At 39.2% G+C, this 21,766-nt stretch overlaps 1 protein-coding gene across 4 annotated transcripts in view; it reads left to right on the forward strand.

Annotated features, from left to right (window-relative positions):
* LOC122776381 (receptor-type tyrosine-protein phosphatase zeta-like) overlaps positions 1-21,766 on the forward strand; it is a 940,026-nt gene that overhangs the window by 450,757 nt on the left and 467,503 nt on the right. The gene's annotated exons all lie outside the window — the stretch shown is intronic.

Below are 21,766 nucleotides of genomic sequence, written 5' to 3' on the forward strand. Positions count from 1 at the left end.
ATCGACAATGTTTACCAAAGACAACAAAAAAAAATCGGAATTGTGTTTTAGATACATTTGAATAGGTTTCTATTGTAAATAGACGCAGCCACAGGGGTGCTTCAAGGTATTTAAGGGCCCCGTGCAATATAAACAGAGGTGCTGAGGCCGTTTTCACATCTAACAGGGGCTTTCAACGTTCAGCCAGTCAGCGTTTGCTTTCACACTGCACTTTAGTGAAACTACAGTAAGGCCACATCCAGACAGAAATGTAAACAATCTTTGTCTTTGTGGTTTTCAAAAAGTTTCCCCGTAAAGCCGGCATCATTTCAGGAGTGCTGTAGCGTTACACCAAAAAAAAAAAACAGAGAAGAAGACGTTGTACAAATAACAGATAAAATAACAGAAGCAGAGGTAGAACTAAGACAGAAGACTTGCAGCGGTGGAGAAAAGCGATTTATTGGCCGTGTACGTCTGACTCCGCCTCCGTAGGTGGCTCTATAAGCTAGTGCGTATTGAATCAGTTTCCTGTTGACCTCTACGTCACAGAAAAACAAACAGTGAGCGGCGAGATGGACGGTAAAAATGCATCACACTGTGGTTCTGTATGTTTTGTACCTGCTGTACACGTTAATGGAGATACAACTAAGGTCGAGCATGACTCTTGTGGTTGCTGAGTTGTCCAAAGAAAGGTGGGACGGGAGGTAATTTCAGAGCTTTAGGACAACAACAGAGGAAGCTCTGTCCTGTCTCAGCCTGGGGCCCCATGCTTTGCCTATGCTGTTGCAACACCCATGGTCACAATGTATTATTACCTCCACCAGAGAGGTCATGTTTTTGGCTTTGTTTGTCTGTTAGGAAACTGCAGATAATGGCCCAAGGAAGCAATGATTAGATTGAATGTTGTTATGGGTCAGGAATGATATATACATATATATATTTTAAATTGTTTACTTGGGAGACAGGAGACATTTAGCAGACTGGGGGGAGGTTTGCGCTCTCGGAGTGCTTTCTCTTTTGTAACAACAATGGCTAAACATATTATAAATAATGTTATTCAATATTTCTTTTTAAAATCTTTTGTAACAATAATTGTTAAAATATTAACTTTTGACAAGTAAGCTCTCCGAGTCATCAGTGGAATCACAAGAGAATGTGTAGGTTGATATGAAATCCTCACTTCCATTTCTGATTTTGCACACATGCTCCTACATAATTAACACAACACAACACAAATTAACATGGTTTGGCTGTTTTGTACAAGATGCAATGCCAATCTAAGCCCCTATACTCTCCTCACATTCCTCTGCTCTGTACATTCCATCATCACCGAGCACAGAGAGAGGAGGGGGAGGTTCAGAGGGGCGATGGAGGGACAGTAAGGTCATCCGGAGGAGTGGAGGAGAAGAAAAGCTGAGGAGACGATGGAAGGGAAGAGGTGAAGAGAACAGGGAGTAACTGAGGAATCAACAGGAGATCCGAATAATGGAAATGTGTTTTTGTTAGGAAACGTTTCCACTGTCCTTTCTTTATGGATCCTTGTCTTGAAGGCATGTTGTTGTTGGTAATTATAGCCTCTTGCATAAGCATGTAAGGGTCAAGTACACACACACACACACACATGCTGCTGCCCCTGTACCGGCTGGTACTGAAAATGATTAGGAACATATTAGAAGGAGGTGTAAATCCTGTGGATGGGAGGGGGCAAAAGCTGAGGAGGAATAACAGAGAAGGGAGAAACGCTTAACGGGAACCGTGATAGGTCTTAAAGGGTTAGTTCAGGTTCTTCAAAGTATGAGGTTCTGGCACATGGTCGGAACCAGCCAGAGAGGAGCTCATCCCCAATGAAACACGGCTGCCAGTATAGGACACACACGACTAAAAAATAAATACAGAAGATATCATAGATATAAACATATATATCATATATATATATATATATATATATATATATATATATATATATATATATATATATATACATTTTAGAGGAGGCTGAGCTTCCCCTGCTGTCTTAGAGCAATCTGCCTACTGTATCTTTAGGTGGCAAACATCAGCGCCACCTGGACCTGCACTGTTGATGAATCCCTGTGCAAACACTACAACTGTTTTCACAGGCTAGACTGCCTAAGCATGTAGTAAATATGGAAAAGTGGTGGAATGTGCTTTCAGCAGAATAAATATATCACATTCAAAGAGGGAGGACGGGAGCTCCAGGTAGAATAAGGCTGTGGCACCTTAACAGGTTAATCTGACCCCTGAGTGTAAAACGAATACCAAAACTGAACATTTATGGATTCAACATGCGATACAAATAACATAAATAAATAAATGAACCCATGTGCTTTATCTACAATTCTACGAGAGAGCACAGAATACATGAGCCAGTATGTGACGGTGGTGTGTGATGAGACAGGAGGATTCTGTAACTGTGACCTAACCTGCAGACACACCCAAGACAATCAGCTCACTCAGACGTAATGATTTCAAACCTGACTCACACCTCTGCTCTACCCTTCTGCCTTTGTGCTTCTTCTACGGGGGAATCTTTGAGTGAGAGAGAGAGGCAGAGATAGAGGAGTGTGTATGTGAGTAGGAATGTCAGCTATGTGAACCAGTCAAGTCAGTGAGTCAACCTGTTTGTGCTTTCAATCTAACCCTTCTCTTCTCTCCTTTCCTTTCCTCTTCTCTTCTCTTCTCTTCTCTTCTCTTCTCTTCTCTTCTCTTCTCTTCTCTTCTCTTCTCTTCATCTAGAATGCTTGAGCAAGTCAAGGCTTCATGTGGACTTTATTTAGTCCTGGGTCACACACCTCTTTCTGTAAGGTTCATTACATAAATGTATGCCCGTTATGCGTGGTATGTCCCGGCCTCCAGTCAGGGTAGGTTTGTTTTGTGTGTCAGGGTGTGACAGGTGGTGACGCTGAAGGACAGGTCTTTTATGTACGTTAGGTGGCTTCACTGGTTCCCTGGATGGCCTCGAGTGGAACAATGCGGGGTGGATCTCTCTCTCTCTCTCTCTCTCCCTTTCTCCCCCTCTCTCTCTCTCTCTCTCACTCACATGTCTGCTTGACACAGTAGGAGCAACATACCAGTGTGTCTGCCTGCACTTAGATGATTGAAAAACTGTGTTATTGGTTGTTTAGAGCAGTAGTTCTCAAAGTAGGGGTCCACAACCCATAGCCTGGGGGTCCGAGAAATACTACTAATATATATGTATATATATATATATATATATATATATATATACATAGATACATACACAGTACTGTGCAGAAGTCTTAGATAATCATTTCAATTTCACTTTACTGGAACACCTACAGAAAATATGTATGCAGTTTTTTGTTGTACCATCCTCTACCAGTGTCAAGTATTTGGCGTGATCCACCCTTACACTTGAACAACAACACAGCTCTGTTAATACTGGAGTGGAACCTTAATTAATGTTACTGGTAAATCCTGTGTTTGTCCTACTATTTCATAGAAATATGTGATGTAAAAAAATGTCTATATATATATATACATACACATATATAAGATAAGGCATATAAAATCATGCCTTATCTGCAGGACAATGGATTAGGAAATATTCAGACTGCTGGATGCCTTCATGACTGAAACACGGATGTTGTGGTAGCATTGATGACCGGCTGAAAGAATGGGGAAACTATATGGCAACCTACAAATTATGGATGCAAGTATGCTGGATTGGCAAGTACTCACATCCAAAGACATATATATTCTTAAAAAATGGTGGTATAGTTATGATTCGGTGAAAAGCGAGCAGTCACGAGTTCAAAAAACTATAAAACTATCCCTTTAAAATGGGGATATAGCAGCTCTGTTGTTGATAACCAGCTTTTTAGATAAGAATTTTTTTTGAACCTGCCAATCACGTGATCTAGAAACATTCCATGCAGTTAAAACACTGAGAGACTGAAATGTTGACTAACTTGACTGACCTTTCTGTCTCTTTGAAATCTTTGTTTTGCCCCCTAATGTTTCAAAAAAAAATCTGTTATTGTCCATTACTACTCATGAATGTTCACATGCTCTCACAAGTTTAGACACCACATGAGAGTCAACAGCACTGTTGTAGATGTTAGTTTGCTGTTTTGTTGTTGCATTTATTGTGATGTTTTTTTCTACTGTTTGTGATCTTTTATGAAAAGATCCTGTCCTTTGCTGAAGATTTTTTTTTCTATATGCCTCTGGTGCCATCTGCTGGTCAGGATGGTAAATGTGTTGCATCAGTGAGACGTTACTTGATGAATCCTTGCGTGTATCACAGAAAATGTAGATTTCATTTCAATAAAATGTGTCTGAAACACATGAAAGAGAAAATACTGTCCACATGTGTACGATAATCATACCAACACAGTTGGTGAGGGTTTTAAAAACATTAACCATCACAGATTTTCTGTTTCTGTTGATTCCATTGGATGCTTTTGTGTTAATCCACACAGTGGCAGCACCAGCACAACATGCACCAGAATGGATGAAGGAAGGTTGTTACATTTTTACAAAGGATCTAAATGCAGATTGGAAAACTGAGTGTTTAACTGAACAAAAATGCCAAAAGAATCTAAAACAGGAGGGAAGGGAATAAAGGGACACACAGGGAACAAGAAGCAGGAATGCATGGAAACTTGAGACAAAGTGAATTGAAACAAATGAACTGAAGGAAATGAGCACGCGGCTGAGCACGGACACTAAATGCACTAGGGAGGCACTCGGATAATCAAATACAGGTGAGACTATAATAAGACACAGGTGAGTCACATTAGGCAGACAATCAAGAGGGAAGACAGGGCAGGAAGTAAACTAGGCACACAGGGTAAAACTACAAAATAAAACAGGAAACAAGGAAAGGAAAACCTGACACGAAGAACAACAAAGAGTCCAAACAACAACTATCTCTGTGTCATGTTGGTTCATCTCTGGTTTATGGTTAGTTTTCCTGTGCTATGGGATCTTGATGTAAAAGGCACAAATTAATTGACTTTTACAGATAGTAATAAAGATTGTGGAAGTCCTTGAACACCCCAGACTTCTCTCCATCTTCAGCATTTCAGACCAAACCTATGTCCTTCACCCAGTTTATTTGTCTTATTTTATTTTATTTTATTTTATTTTAGTGTTTCTGTATGTCTGCGCAAATGGTGTCAGTACCACCATTTGCCTCACATGGTGGAACACAATGTATTTGTTAACCCACAAAGACTCTTTGTGGAGTCGTGACTCCTGTTTGGATAAAGTGAAGAACCTGAACACATTTCTCCTACATTTACTGTCAGAAGTCTCAGACTTCAGCTTTAAAGTATAACAACTGTAACTCCACGGTAGATTATTATCTCTTCAAGTTCCCCCGATGTTACTCATTAAAGGTCACAAGGTGGATGCAACCTTTAATCTAAAAGCCACTGAGAGTGACAGGTGCACTGTCCCTTTAAACGGCCACAACCCTTCTTTATTACATTCACTGGCAGACCCATTTCCATCCTCTTACCTGATAAAGTATCAGAAGTTGGGATCTAATATTATGAATCCCACAGTGGCTGAGAGGGTCCTGTTTTTACCAATATGTGACAGCATGGCCATATGTCTGCAAGGGCACCTGTTGTGTTTGTTCCTGGTTTCCAGTAACATCCATGCTGAACAAGACATGGGATGATAAGAACATTTCAATAATCGCCACTGAGGATATTCTCGTAATAACTGTTTTTAAAAAAATATGCTCTTAAAATGGCTTCACCCTACATTTTTGTAAAAAACAACAACCATATTTTTCATTGTAAATCCTCATGCAGGTATATACATATATATATTTATATATATACAGTATACACATACATATACATCTTAATTTGTTAAATGTAATTTTCAATTAAAGCAAAAATAAATGATGGTGCCAGTGTAAAACATTTCTTTAACTCTCTCTTGTTGAAATACATTTTTTATAATTTCAGACGACACGTTTGTAACGAGCGCACTTTGCTTTACTGTAATTACGTGGCGGTTTTTGTTAATCCCAACAGTTTCTGAAAGCTGACAAGTTGCAAGTCAAAGCCGATGTGTGGTTGTTATGGTAATTTCACTTGTGCTGTTGCAGGAAGCTGTAAAACCAGCATCTTTGTCAAGACTTAGTTTCCAGTTTTTGGCCAAATGTCATTTTAAATATGTGTTATAGTGTTCGAATTTCAAATTTAACATGGTGTTCATGTACAACAGTGTTTTTTCTCAATAAAACCTTTTGTTTATGTTTTTTTTCTTTTCATTTTGGATTGTTAAGACACTATTTTAACATGCAGTAAATTGTAAATAACGGCCAGATATTGAAAGTTATTCTGGAAAAAATAGGCAAAGGCTCACTTCTTACTCACAGGACACTTTCTGGCCCTTTTATGGTTAAAATAAGCAAAAAAAAGTCCAGACTGAACCTTTTGAGGCTCAGGTGTTAAAGGGTTGAGTACTAATACAACATTATTTGAGTAAATATGCAACTCCCGCTGAGAGGCCTTTAATGACGTGTGTACAAAAGAATACAGCATGACATTCAGAGAAGGTAATGCGCTCTTATGTTCTTCCATAGATTCCCCACATAATGACCATGGAGGCATAATCGAGTTGAGCTCTTTTTCTCTCCTCTTCTTCTTCTTCTTCTGTTTTGCTGAGCAGACAGAGACAGAGAGAAATCCCACTTCAAATTAAATTTGAATGACCCCCTAAAGCCCTGCACATGCACACACACACACACACACACACACACACACGGGTGGTTTGGATATTGGTTCCGTTGTAGCAAAGGCTCCAGGGTCTGCAGTGTACAGTGAGTGATACATGAGGCTGCAGGGGCTGAAGTGTGCATATTTTGAATGTATGTGCACAAATAAAAGTGTGCATGTGTGTGTGCGTGTGTGTGTGTGTGTACAGTATGTGTATGCTATCATGTCTGTGGGTGTGTAGGTGCGAGCTACTACTGATGTGAAACTCAGGGCAGATTTGGGATATGAAGTATGGAGACACAAATAACTTGCAATCAATCAAAAGGCGGGAGTCAGCGCTGACATGGCTGAAAAGTGGAAAGACGTCGGGCTGTGGTGTGTACTACTAAGTGTTCAACAACAGAGATCATTTTGATTCAAACGTGATGACATTACATGTGAAGATTTCAATTTCAATTTTATTTGTATGTGCATACATCATGGGCCACACGGTTGGTGTAGTGGTTAGCAGTCTTGCCTTAGGTTCTCTTGCCTAACTGTTCAAACCCTTCCAGTCCAGCAGATGGCGCATGCTCTTAGTTTGCTTGCAAATCAGTGATCTGCTATTTTCTTTGTTTATTGCCATTGCTACTGTGCATCTTTCACGTTTGACTCAAATGGTAGTTGACAAAAAACATTTTTGCTCCATCATTTCACCTGTGATAACTATTTCAGACCGTCCCAGAAATCGAAGCACAAGCCTTCGTGTTTTAAAGTTCCCTCTGAATGATATAATCTGCCGTTTAATATTATTCACTCATTAACATCATTCCGTTTATTGAAGAAAGACCCGTCTTCTTAACAGTCCACGGACATGATACATCACATCACTGATAACTGTTATCGCTATAATCACCAATGTCGTGATTCACAAGAACTGCCATTGTCATTATCTCACTAACTGGGATATAGGAACACAAACACACGCTGGTTTCCATGACGTCAGACAAAGTTGCATTGACTTAAATGAATTTCCTGGACACTAACCATAATCATACTTTGATTATGGTTCGTTGCAACTTCTCACCTTTAAGAAACTGTTGGAATTTTTGAGGGTTGAGGTCCCCACAACATAAGGAATGCCAGGAACACACACACACACACACACACACACACACACACACACACACACACACACAGATTATTTGTAACTGAAGTCCAGTGCAGTGGCAGGCGGACAGACATTGGTCAGAAGGCTCAGCGTGCCGTCTGCCTCCATCACGGTGGAGACTCAGTGACTTCTTCACATATCGACAGTGAACGAGCATTAACCTGCTGCAGAGAAGAAGGTCGCTGACCCTCACTGATCCTCTAAGAGACACTGCAACGATTGGCTGTGCCTCTTCACTGGCTCCATTTACATCCTTTTCTCTGTTTACTGTATCCCCCATTGAGATTATATGAGCAATCCCTTCATTAATTAATCCCTAGACAAGATGAAAATGTGATTATTATTATTATTATTATTTTATTATTTTTATTTAAATGTTATAGCCTTAAAATCTAAATTAGTAAAATCATCTCTATGTATTATATTATATGAAAGACGTGTGAAACTTAATCTGCTACTCCATCCTCCCACTCCCACCGGACTTTTGACCCCTGGGAATATCATGGGATTATCATACAAGAACTATACGTCATTCATCCTTTGTAATAATAATAATGATAATAATGATAGTAATAATAATAATAATAATAATAATAATAATATTATTATTATTGTTGTTATTAATACCAATAACATTATTATTATTATTATTATTTTTAATAATAACAATAATAATTATAATAACAATAATAATACTGATAATAATAATAATAATTATTATTATTATTATAATAATATTACTATTATTTATACTACTAATAATGCTAATACTACTACAAATAATAATAATAAAAATAATAATAATAATGTGTCTCTCTTTTATCGGTCACTCTACAGAAAACCTTATTGTACAGCAGCTTCAGTGTGTGGTCCAGTCTTTTAGGAGCAGTGTGCGACGTCCCTGCTGAAACAGGATCACTGAGCAGCTGAAACCTATAGCTCTCTGACAGATGATGAAGGTCAAGAGCTAAAGGTTCCCATGTGAAAGCCGTTCAGTGTTGCTCCTATTAGTTAGCCGATACTCTATTAGTGATCCTAACAGAATGTCAGCGTCTCTGCCACCAGCCGTGGCCGAGGCCTGGCAGATGCAGTGGGTCACGGCCTGACCTGAAACTCGCTATATCTGACCTGCAGTCCCTCGGAGGCTGCCGCCAGACAACGGCTCACCCATTACAATCACTTTGATTTGAAAAGGACAGTTCGGGTTTCTTGAAGTGCGGTTGTTTGAAGGAATAACACGCTGCAAGCGCTTACTGTGCTGTGTGCTACACCCCCACTGCTTTATCTCTTTGCTGGCATCGCTGTCTTATACAGGTTTTTGTAGCAGGGTGTGTACACAGCTCAGTCAGAGAGGACCATGTGTCTGTTTCCCCACACTTTAACCCATAGAACACAGAGAATTTAGGCTGTTTTTTTTCCCATTACTATGTTAAAATGTATATACAGAGGCTATAGGCATAATATGTACAATAAAGAGTGTCTTATATCCTTTTTTCAGCAAGTAATTGTATATTTTTTTTATTTATTTAAACACACCTAAGCAAAAAAGGGCTCACACAATTTAAAAATATTTACAACTTTGACTCAACTAAGAAGAAAACAAAAAAAAGCAACATTTTAAAGCCTGAAGATGTGACCCAGGAGTGTGCAGTGTGAGCACTAACGATTAAAAACCCTGAACTATCCCTTTATGTTCTCTGGGTAAATGCTTGCATATAATTAATGCCTTTTTGTCCTTTATTTTGATAGTTTACAGAAGCAGCACTGCAGCTTGGACTGATACTGGATGTTTTTGTGGTATGTTATATATCAATGCATATCCTTATCATATAAATGTATTCTGTTATATGCAATTATGATTACAACACAACATATTTCCTGCTGCAAATTAAGAGATTAGCACCATATAATTCACTGTGGAATTCACATATGTTTATATGTGTAGTTCCTGTAGAATGTCTGATGAGTATCGAGGCAGATCAGGGCCAAAGATTTTATTCCTACGAAAACAATTTTATTTTTTTCTGCTGAACTCAAACAATACAACAATATATTCAAACTTTAAATAAAAAACAAACTTTGAATGAAATTCTGGAATGATTTTGAATGAATTCATATTTTATTTTTATATTTGTTGATATTTGGGGTTCCCCCACAACCTCACAGTTGATCATGGCCAAAAGTCTGTACCTGAAAAAACAAGATTTGAAACTGAAAAAAAGTACGATTTTAAACCGTAAAAGAAAAGAATTGAATTGTAAAACATTTGCTCTATAACTCAAATATCAAAAAATAAAATATGAAAATGTATAATTTGTTCAAAAATAATTCCAGAATGTATTGCAAAGTATATTTAAAGATTTGAATACATTGCTGTATTTTTTGAGTTTCAAAATTTTTGAAAGAAAGAACATTTTTTTTATCTCAAAGTTCTTTTTTTCTCTCTTCTGGAATGATTTAATTCCAACAATTATTATTTTTTTTACTTTCTTCCAACAAGTTTTTGTTCTACATGTGGCCCCAATACTCTTCCATAGTTTTCGGAGGAACGACACCTTAGGCCCTGATTTGCCTCCATATGTGAGGAGCAGTGAGACGGACACAGCCTGAGTTTAACAGACTATGTGGAGACATTTTGTGTAACTATCCTTTGTGATGGAGAAAATTTGTCGATGAATAAAAAAAGAAAAATAATAACTGCCCAAATATTTATTGCATCTTTAACAGAGCAGGTTGGTTGTGTCAGTAGCAGCAGATGGTGCCAGCTGCCTGTGTGTCCAGATGGTGACACCAGAACCTTTGAAAAAAAAGAAGAAACATATGATCCCCTCTTACTGTAATGGGAGCAATGTGTTCTGATTCGATGATAACTCACTCCTTTAGAAATCCTTACAAATTCAATCTGATATGATACAGTATGTTTTTACTGCTGTGACATCTTTCCCCCACCCCTTTTTATATTAGCAACCACCTCCCTGTGTAATGCAATACAGGTCTCGCAAATTTACATTTCCACACAACTAAACTGCATTCTCATCTACGGTTACGTTTGTTTTTCGACGTATCACCAATATTTGCCGTATGTATTCCAGCTCAAATTGCACCACATTCGTAGAAATAACATTTGCATACTTTGAATTTAAGGACCTGCTGTGTGGTGTTTGTACAGTATATACTATAAGAGCCATGTTGTCCTTGCTGTCAACGGCTCTCCTGCACCGTTTGCCCTGCTTTATCGTTATGTAGAATTACACACACACACACACCTTATAAATTTCTGTGTTGAGCTAGGTTGGAGATGTCCTTGTAATGACTTTAATAAGGGACAAAGCCCTGTGGCCTATCCATTATGCGCACAGACATGTACACACATACACACACCAAATGTGATCTATGTGGGTGCGAGGGTGGCCTTCAGTGCTGTAATTTATCTTCAATCTCTTTCTTCTTATTATTTTTCCCTCTGTTTCCTCATTCATTCTGCCCTTAATATTCCACTCTTTCACTGTCGCTCCCTTGCGCTGTCCCCTCTCTCTCTCTCTCTCGTTGCCCCGCGCTCTGTTTCCCCCTCTTCTTTGTTCATTCACTCGGGCTCTAATGACCCAGAGATGCTTTCCTACGTTTGCCAAAATACCATTTACACCTTAGTTACAGTTAGTCAATGTGCTGTGGACCCGCGCGATCCGTCTCGAAAATTACATTTCCACACAACATGAGTGCATTGTCAATTATGCTGAGTGAAACAAAAAAAGGCATTTGATTCATTTGTCTCTTCATGTATTTGTGTCTACAGCCGCGTTATCGACGTGAGAGCGATTGGACTGCTTATGGTGCTGTTGTTGTACACCAGGGTGGTATAAGGCCTGGAAAAGACCATGGCTTTGACCTCATAGCATCAAAATCCTCTCCATAAAAACACCCCCGGATGTCCTCATACTGTACATAACAGCATATCAATCCACTGTATCCTGATCAATAGGGGCTTAACACATGTACTGGGTTTATGCCATAACTGCCCTAAATTAACAGCGTTCCTAATTATCATAAAAACCCTTTTTATATTTCTGTAATGGTTAATACGCCAGTATGTAGAAGCTCTTTAAACTAAATGATATTCTTAATGTTAAAAAATAAGTATTATTGAGATATATGAATTTTAAGAATTAAAAATTAAAAAAGAAAAGACATTAGTTCTTGATTAAGATGTCAAATTATAGTTATTTACTTACGTTCCTCAACAAAGAAACTCAATCAATGTGTTTGAGTTTTAGTGGTTGAATGTTATGCTTGATTCATTTCTGACTTCTCCGAGAAGAATATATAAGTGAGTATAAAAAGGTGAATTCAGTTTGTTAGTTTTTTAGATTTCTAAAATATTTGTATGTATGTATATGTTTTCTCATTTTTACAACAGGTGGTCTAATACATTTCTTACGTCAATATTGGCAGAAATATTCAAAACAGAATTTTAAAAAAATGCTGTTTTATGGAACGTTCACATATTGCAGCAGTTAAAGGGCAGAGAATAGAAATAGAGCATAGAAAAAAAAAATGCATTAGAACAAAAATCGTACCGCAAAGTATAAAAGAACATGAACAAAAGTAGAAAGAAAAGAATAATAAACAATATAAATTTCCATTCACATTCTGAATGCAATTTTTGAGAAACAACATTGCCTTTGGACTTCAATTGTACAAAGCTGCCACTGCCAGCGAGCCTTAATACAATGGATATTTGCTGCTTTTTTGCAATCTGCAAGTAGGTATTTCAGCCTCATTTCTACACAATTTGAAACACGACGGCGAGGCAAAGTCACAGTGACCGGCAGCCAAAGTCAAAGTGACAAATTTGTGGGGAAATAGAAGGCTCCTGGTAATGGTCTGCACTGTTCCGTTATATTGTGACCAGTGCATTAGCGGTGGTTTGTGATGCGAAGCTTGTGGTGAGACTTAGAGTCTTACAGGGTGATTGTGGAATGCTACTGCGGTGCCATGAAGTCAGAATAACCTGACAGAAAGAGGCTCTAATGCCACTTAATGGGCCATGTGTGTGTGTGTGTGGGTAGGGCTGCTGGGGAAGATAGGGCTGTTGAGGGTTGCTGACTCGTGGGCTATTGTGGTCAGAGAGCATTAGTAAATTGGGGAAAGCATTAGTGAACAGTTCGAACTTAACAGATGGATTTAAGGCAGCGCTGAATCTGTGGTCTGCTTCCATTAACGTGTCTGAATGGGGAAAGGTACTGTAAGTTATCAAGTAGGTTTGGGAATATGAGTGTTTGCACTGTGGGACACTGGCGGGTATCAATGTGTGTGTGTGTCTCTTGAGGCACAGGGAGGACTGCAGGCGTCAGTGTAACAACACAACACAACACGCTCACGTTCTAACCAAAAATAAAAAAAATCCTGTATTGATGACTTGAAGATAAAATGACCTCAGATAATCAGGTTGTCCAGGACTGATTTATGCCTCCCTCTGCACTTTGGTCAAATGAACCAAAAAGAAAGATCCATTTAAATTAGGGCAGAAAACTGCTAGCTAGTATATTTGAAAATCGGCAAGAAACTGAATACATTAATGGGTCGAAATTAGAGGACAGTTGTCCATTAGTGTCGAGATAAGCACTAAATCCATTAGAAAAAGTGGCTGTTTTTAAGGGGAAATTGTCTGACAATGTCATATTTGAGGAAATGGCTGTTTCCCAAACTCAATAGGATTAACTATTGAAATAATTTCTTTTTTGCACTGTTAATTAGCTTTTGTAACGTTCTTTGGTGGTGACTGAAGTCATTTTCGGTCCCAAGGTGTGGAACATGTCCAGAGAATTGTGGTTCAGAGATTCTCCAGTGCTTGACGAATGCTCTGGATGACACATGTTCACAACAGCAGGAGAATCTCCTGGTGATCCAGGTAAGGGGTGACGTCTGGGTCATATAACACTCCTCCAGTCACCGTCACATTATCTACAGATCAGAGTAGGGAACTAACAGGAGAAGTTGAGTAAAAAGTCTGGAGCGACTTTTCGTTTGGACATTTTAGAACAGTGCTTCCCAATCCTTGTCCTCATGTTTTAGATATTTCCCTGCTCCAACACACCTGACACACAAGTTCATCATGTCAATGGATTAAACTTAGTTTTGTGGTTTTAAACAGGAAGTTTTCCTTTACCTTGTTAACTAGTGTATCTTCCGCCTTCCTCAGACCTGTCACCTGATGTTAGGTGCTGACGAGCCTTATCAGCTGTCAGATTTGACGGGGTGACCACACCTCCTGCGGTGAGGTCACTCCCCCAGGAAGGTGTTCCAGGTGTGAGACAGCATGTACGCTCCCTCATCCCGCTTCATCGTCCGCATGTTTCCTTATCTCCACTGCCTCCATGATCCACCGTAATTCATTATGGGAATCTGTCATTTGCAGTGGTTTTCCTGGTATGCTTTTTCTTTGTCTCTTTTCTGTTTCTACGTGTATGGAAGCATCTGTTTCACCGATGTAAACATTATTGTAAGAACGGCAAGGGATTTTGTAGATGTATGTATGGCAGTGTGCCGAATCTGTCTAAAGAACTACCCAAAAAGAACACATTTTTGAGATATTACCGTAAATGCAGGAGAAAACTGAGCCGTATGACTGTACTTTTTGCTTTTATGGAAGGGAAGGCACAAAGGCCACGTTCTGTGACGGAGCTGCATCTCTGCTCATTGGCTGCATGAATTCCAACCAGCACGATAAAGGGTTAACACTCATGGACCTTACCATGAGATTTGGGCACCCATTAAGCACAATCACAGGTCTTGCTGGAATTGATGGAAAAAGCGTTCTGGCATATGACAGTCAGAGAGTAATCAATTAAATCATTTCCAGGCAATCCGCAATATGCCAGATATGCTCCCACAATGCCTGGAAAGGCCTTTTCTGCTTCCGTGCAGTGGCATCATGACAGTGAACATCAATGTTAAATGACTGGCTCCAGCATTAGCTTCACCTTTGAGACATATTTATGCTATTGCCATCAGAGGGGACAGGAAAGCACTTTGATGGGATTGGTGTTGTCAGCAGTAGCGTGGTAATAGACATATGGATCTGTAGTCTAATATTACACATGTGCTTCCATGGAGCGATGCACTTAGACAAGTGATGTGTGACTGGGGATGTGCAGTGTAATTGCAAATTAGGATTTGTTTTCCTTTGCTGAAAGTGTGCTGACTTTCAGTTTGCTGAGTTCCAGCAGAGACTCTCCTGGGAGTCCTAGCTAGCTAACTCACTACCTTTCCGCACACAGTTAAGCAGAGCTGTGATTGTAGCTCAACTGCACCATTTCATCCGACATCCGTCCGTCCTTTAGATGTCCTTCACTGACGGGGAATCGATTCTTTTTGATGAAGTTGTGTCTGACTCCATTACGCCAGGTGGCGATACGCTCCCTTTCAGCTTGTTAGTGTTTGCTGTTCTCCTGCTCACCTATTACATCAACTTCCCCTCTGTGTTATCTGGTGTTAGTCCGACTTTGAGACACTTGATTTAGTCGGACTAACATGTTTATTGGGAGCATGTCCGCAAAACCGCATTATCGCGTGTTACCGGGCGATCTTAGAAACACATGGATTCTGACCATGTGTCATCATTGTGTCATCAGCTGAAACTTCCACAGTTACGGAACGTAAAGAGTATGGTCATAAGACTCGGTCTTCTCCTGCATCTTCGGTAGAATCTTAAACACGAATGATGGAAAGTTGATGAAACCAATCAGATGAGCTGGAGCTCTTTACCACAGAGAGGTCTGTAAGAACCTGAAAGGCTGGAGGACCAGGAAATAAGTAGAGGCTTGATGATTCGATTGGGAGCAGGTGTGCTCCCGCCACAGGTGAACTGATTGCATGCCGAGGCGAATGCAGGAGAGAAAGGAGGAGACAAAGGCGGAGCATGACAAAATGTTTATTTGTGTTTTTCTTGTATATTCTTATATATACTCTTTTTGGATTTTCTTTTTTTTTTTTACCACAATATAACAATATGACAGACATCTTGGTTTTACTGATAAGTAGAATGCTGATGTTACTGAATGTAAACATAGTCACAAACAAACAAACAAGTATATTGTTCTTCCAGCAGGTTTCATGTTTTAGCTGTTTTTTTTTGTTTGTGTGTGTCACAATTAATTGATTTATTTATTTCAGAGAAATGTGGCTATTTTTTTATTTTCTTTGCTCCTCAAACGCTAAGAAACCAGAAAAACGGTGTATCTTTAGTTTGTAGTAAAAAGCAACAACTTGATGTGTCAATGTTTAGAATACAACAAGATCTTGTTGTGGTCGATGCAAATAAAAAGAAACACATTTATTTATGGCTCAAATAACGAAGTCACTTGTGAAAATAAAGACGAATCACTTGTCACTGCTCATCACAAGTCGCTCCTCACACAGACTCTGCGTCTACAGCCAAACGTCGACAGCTGTCTGGTGTTCAGCATCCATATGTTTCCAATGAAGTCATGATCTTTCAGTAGGGAATGATTATTATTGTTTTTATTACTCCAAAGAATATGACACAATCCCTCAAAACTGTAAGTGACTGTAACAGGTTGATGTATAAATTATGTATGACGCGAGACTCCACTGCAGCAGCAGTCTGAAGTACTTATTGCCTTATGGTGTGTAGTTGTCCTTCACCTCCCTTTACACTCGTCAAATGTGCTAAAGGCTTTATGTCATTACTAAGACTAGACCCTTGAGACCACTCACACTGCAATCTTTGGATCAGGGATCAAAGGCAGCGCAAGACTTTCTGTACAATCTCACGTTTGTGACGACAAAATCAATGACAATTTTCACCTGTAACGAACGATACTTCAGAGCGTTCAACTGACACCTGAGGATCCTCAAAAAAGGTTAAAGATCAAAGTTTCTTCTTTATTTAAAGTTGTTTTCTTAAAGCCGAGGTTTTATTCAATCATACTTTTCATCACCCATTCATAGGAGCAGCTTTATTACTTTATTAACAAACAACAAACAATATTGTGATTCTCTACATGGAATATTATTGTTTGTTAACACAAAAAGTGGAGGAACAAAACCTCTACTTTGCTCCGACATAACTGAATTATATGAATGCATTTGCTCCACTGCTCAGGCACTTAAACACACGTGCGTGTGCATTTGCAACCTAATGAAATAGGGTTATGCTGACCTAGGCTCCAGGAAAAGCTCCCAGGGGGAAGAAATTGATCTTAATGGGAAGAGAATACTGGGAAAAATATTCTTAATTATGAGTATGATGCAGTTGGTCCAGTTGCTACTTTATAAATCAAACTGACTGAAACCCTTTTACACTGTGATCGGTATAGGCCACTATATTCTTTGAGGATGTTTTAGGATGTTGATGGGCAGGCAGGGAGAATCCTAACATTTTTGCTTTTGACACCACACGGTGCATCATTGACTCTTTGTATTATTAGTATTATTGATTGTTTGCTGACCTCTCATCTACATTGTTATTTATTTATTTATTTACTTACTTGCAATGACAGACATACTAGTTCTGATTTTAACCCCTCACAGGACTTTTTTTTTCATTTACTTAAAGGAATACTTCACCAATTTGCATTTAGCTTTGTATGTTTTTAAGTAATATATATATGTTTATTTAAGTAATATATATATGTTTATATATATATATATATATATATATATATATATATATATATATATATATATATATATATACATATATATGTACATATATATATATATGTATGTAACAAAGAAAAGAATGAAGATATTTCTCAACTCAGGGGAAAGTGACCCACACCTACTACGGTACACCCCGCCATCTGACCCCGCTCCACCACCCCCATTTCATCCCATTTTGGTGATCAACAAGCGGCCGGACACCCCAACGAGAAGGTCTTCCAGTTGCACCATCACTCCCAGCAAAATCATGGGACACTTCTGCGGAAGTGCAGTTGAAACTGTTAAGGTAAACAAACTTACACTAGAACAAAAATAACAGACAAGTTTACAGTTACTATAACTATATTACACTGTTTTATGCCTCTAGGTTCAGGAGGTTCATTGGAAACATAGTTGATTCACATTTCACTGGGAATCACTGCTTTCTGTCCATTGTTCCGCTCACCAGACTAGAACAGGCAGATGTACTTGTTTCAGTTTCAGTATGAAGCTGTGCCTCTTCTGGCTATTTACATTTTTCAGAATAAAACCCTTGTTTAACCCTTAGTGCTCACATCTGTGTCTCAGGCGCTGCTTTGGTAAACTCCTTGTATGGATTCCATTGGTTGTGTTTATATGTCACACCTTGAGGCTTTTTTTCTGTCTTCTTATTTGTTGTTGAGTCAAAGTTATGACTACATTTGTAGCGATAACTGTCACAAAATAGACCATTTTTCTTTTCTTTTTGTCCAAATTTCACAAAATTCTATCAGATTTTAAAAGGTTTGAGTACTCTTTTGCTCAGGTGTGTTTATGTAGTTAGTGAAAATGAAAAGAAATATGTCATTTCATCAGATTTCCAACAGGTTGTGCTGTAAAAAAACAGATATAAGACTATCTATATTGCACATATGCTGATAGCCTTATGTTTTAACACAGTAATGCCTTAATTCTCTGTGTTCTAAGGGTTGAAAAGTAATGAATGGATTTGGAACATTGGAGTACTTTCAAACATGCACAAAATGAGCCGTGTTTGTGACATATTTGACAGATCTGGACGTGGAAACTGTAGCGAACGTTATCCTTCACGGTCTATTTTTGCTCTGAAACGCCACTGGAATACAGGTGAGATTTCAATTCTCAGGAGTGTGGCTGCTCTAATGTGATAACATTACGGTGCCAAGCGAATTTTGAGTACTATTCTGAGTCTGCGATGACAAAAACTGTGTCCAGGACATGAACTCTGCTTTTCTGCTAATAATCCCACTCAGCGTCCACTTCACTGAGTACGACTGTCTGTGATAAACAACGACACAAACAATGAGAACCAACTGGCTTTGCTTGATAACATGGATTTCATTTGTTAATACAAAGCCCTGCTGCACTACTCTGTGCGGTTTTGGATGTTTTTTTTTTTTTAACCACAGTTCTGCACAGCACAGCAATATAGTTTGTCTTTTCAAGACGAAGTCTGCTATCGGGTCATGGCCAGAAACTGCTCGAGGGAGGAGTAAAAAAAAAAAAAGTAAAGAAAAAGAGGACATGGATGAAGGGAGAGCCGACTGAGGCTGGGGGATACTGATGAGAGGGAGAAAAATGAAAACCGACTGAGTGCAAATTAAAAAACATTGTGAGAAGGGAAAGTATTTGTGCGGGGAAGAAGAGGAGGAGGAAGCGAGAGGCATTAAAAGATTTTATTGATGTACATGATGATAATTATGGGTGAAGGAGTAAGAGGTGAGGCTGGTGGAGGAAGAATGAGAGAAAACAAAGAAGAGGAAATCGGAAAATGTGTGTGTGTGTGTGTGTGAGAGAGAGAGAGCTCTCTGTTTGGTGGTCTGGTCCATAAAATCTCAGTTAATGGCTAAAGGCCAATGGCTTATACTGCCAGGGGCACAACCTAGTCATTAATGGTGTTCTTATATCTGTGTGTGTGTGTGTGTGTCTCTTTGACAGAACAAATCACAATAGCATAAGTCCATTACACACTAAATTGACTCATCTGTCCCTCTGGCTTTTTGGGGTCTCTGATAGAGAGAGAGAAATAATCCAATATTATAGTTATAAATATATTTGTTTGGCCTAAAAGTATGAAGAGAGCTAACCAGATCACACTAACTACAGGATCTTAATCCCCTTAAAGGAGCTCTGTGAAATGATGAGAGTTGAAAGTGCTCAGTGGGTTGAAGACTGACGTACAAACAGAGCTCCACAATGTGTTGAGTTGAGCTCAGAAACAAAAGATTTGACATAAAAAAAAAAAATAGCCGGCAGTTACAACTGTTTTATTGTTGGGTCATATCTAGTGGCTTGTTGTTATTGTTGTTGTTAAACTGCAGGCCATGGTTCTCAACGTGTGGTGCGTGTACCACGAGTTGTTCATGAGCCCCCTCTAATGGTACTTGGAGGAAAATCAGAAATAGTGAATGTGATTGAGAGTGTGTATTATTAAATAATAATAATGGGAGTCGCCTTATCTGTCGCTGCATCTTAATCTAATTTCTCTAGTCTCTGAAGTATGTGTGAGGAAGAGGAAGAGGAGGAGGAGGAGGATGATGATGAGAGAGTAAAAAGTGAAAAGTCTGTGGCTGACTTTGCTCTGACTCACTTTATTTTAACGCTGACGATAATTTCTTCAAGAGCTCAACATTTTCTCAGGTGGTGCTTGGTATGAAACGTTTGAGAACCGCTGCTTCATGGTATAAGTGTTAAAGGCGACATAGAATGCTTGTATCACACATATATGTTAGTTATGGAGGTCTACTTACATATATGAACTTGTTTTCATGGTTAAAAACCTCCTAATCGCTGCAAACGAGCCGATCAAAATATCTCCTCACTGACGCTCTCGTCAGCCGCGCTGTTTCAGACCAAAACCACACCCCCAGAACGTGGACTGTGTTGTGATTGGCCAGCCAACGAGAGCTTTCCCACTGTCCTGTGATTGGCCAGGTACCTGGAAGTGACGTAATAGATAGGCCAGCTCTCAGATACACAGCTCCCCCTCTGGCACGGTGGATGCTCTGCATCTCAGCAGCTACAACGAGAGTAGTTCTTCTTCTTCTGCGGTTGAATGTACGCAACCGGATGTGCCCGGACTAGTGCCCGCACCAGGAGGCGCTACGGTGGTGAGAGGAGTGGTGAGGATTTCTGATGACGACATCAAATTAAGGAAGTGCCGATCCGCTTCGCAGAGCCCAGGAAAACAATACAACACTATTTTCTCAGCAGTGGCTGAACTGTTTGTTCTGAAACTTTAGGGTTTCATAAACGAGGTAATGACGCAGATACACACACACAAACGCAGCGTTAATTGGAGCTTCCGGTCTATGTGGCCTTTAAAAAATGTTGGGACAAAGTAAGCAGTGGTCTTCAAGGTCAGTACCAGGAAACTAATATTAATAACAATATACAATAACTTCAAAGTTTAAAATTTAGTTTGGATTTAGGTTAAAAATGCAGTGATGTGAAGAAGTACATGGGCAGACGAGGCGTGCACTGGCTGTGTGAAGACAGAGAGAGAGAGAAAGAGATGGCAAGGTTGGTTGATTACCTCACACGTTTGGGGGTCATTAACTATCACAAACGGTCAGCTTAATGTGGGTATTAAAAAGAAACCTTACCCACACACCACTACGGCCTTTTAGCATCTGGATACTAATAACAATTAGCAGTTCTACATGCAGTACATGTGTGTATTCTGCACATTAATGTGGAGGTTTTTTTTATTTTTTTAATTAATTCCCAAAATGCATTGTGTGCATGTTTGAGGTCTAAACCTTTCCTCCCTCCTAGAGGCCTTTGTTGTCATGTTTTATTATCCTTCTTTGTTGTTGTTGTCAACAGTATAACACAAGATAAAAGAAATACAACAGAAGTCACAGTAAAGGTCAAGAGCTCATACCGCAGGCCTTCAACGTGAGGAAAAGACAAAAACAACCCTACATTTACATTATGTGCACGACTTAAGTTATTCATTAACTCACAAACAAACAAGCAGATGAAACAAAATGAATAAAGCGACGTGCCCCATGTCAGACTGTCTCTCTCTTCGACGCACAACCCTTCAGCATAGAAAGTGTACTGTAGGTTCGTGGATGGATGGTAAATGCACTGCATTTCGAGTCTTAATGAGCACTCAACACACTTTTCACCGCAGGTACCATTCACTCCTTCATTTATATAGTGCTTTCATGTATAGTGCCTCTCCTTCATCCATATATTCACACATTGACGGCAGCCATCAGGAGCA

This window comes from Solea senegalensis, linkage group LG10 (genome assembly GCF_019176455.1).
Source record: "Solea senegalensis isolate Sse05_10M linkage group LG10, IFAPA_SoseM_1, whole genome shotgun sequence".
Taxonomy (NCBI): domain Eukaryota; kingdom Metazoa; phylum Chordata; class Actinopteri; order Pleuronectiformes; family Soleidae; genus Solea; species Solea senegalensis.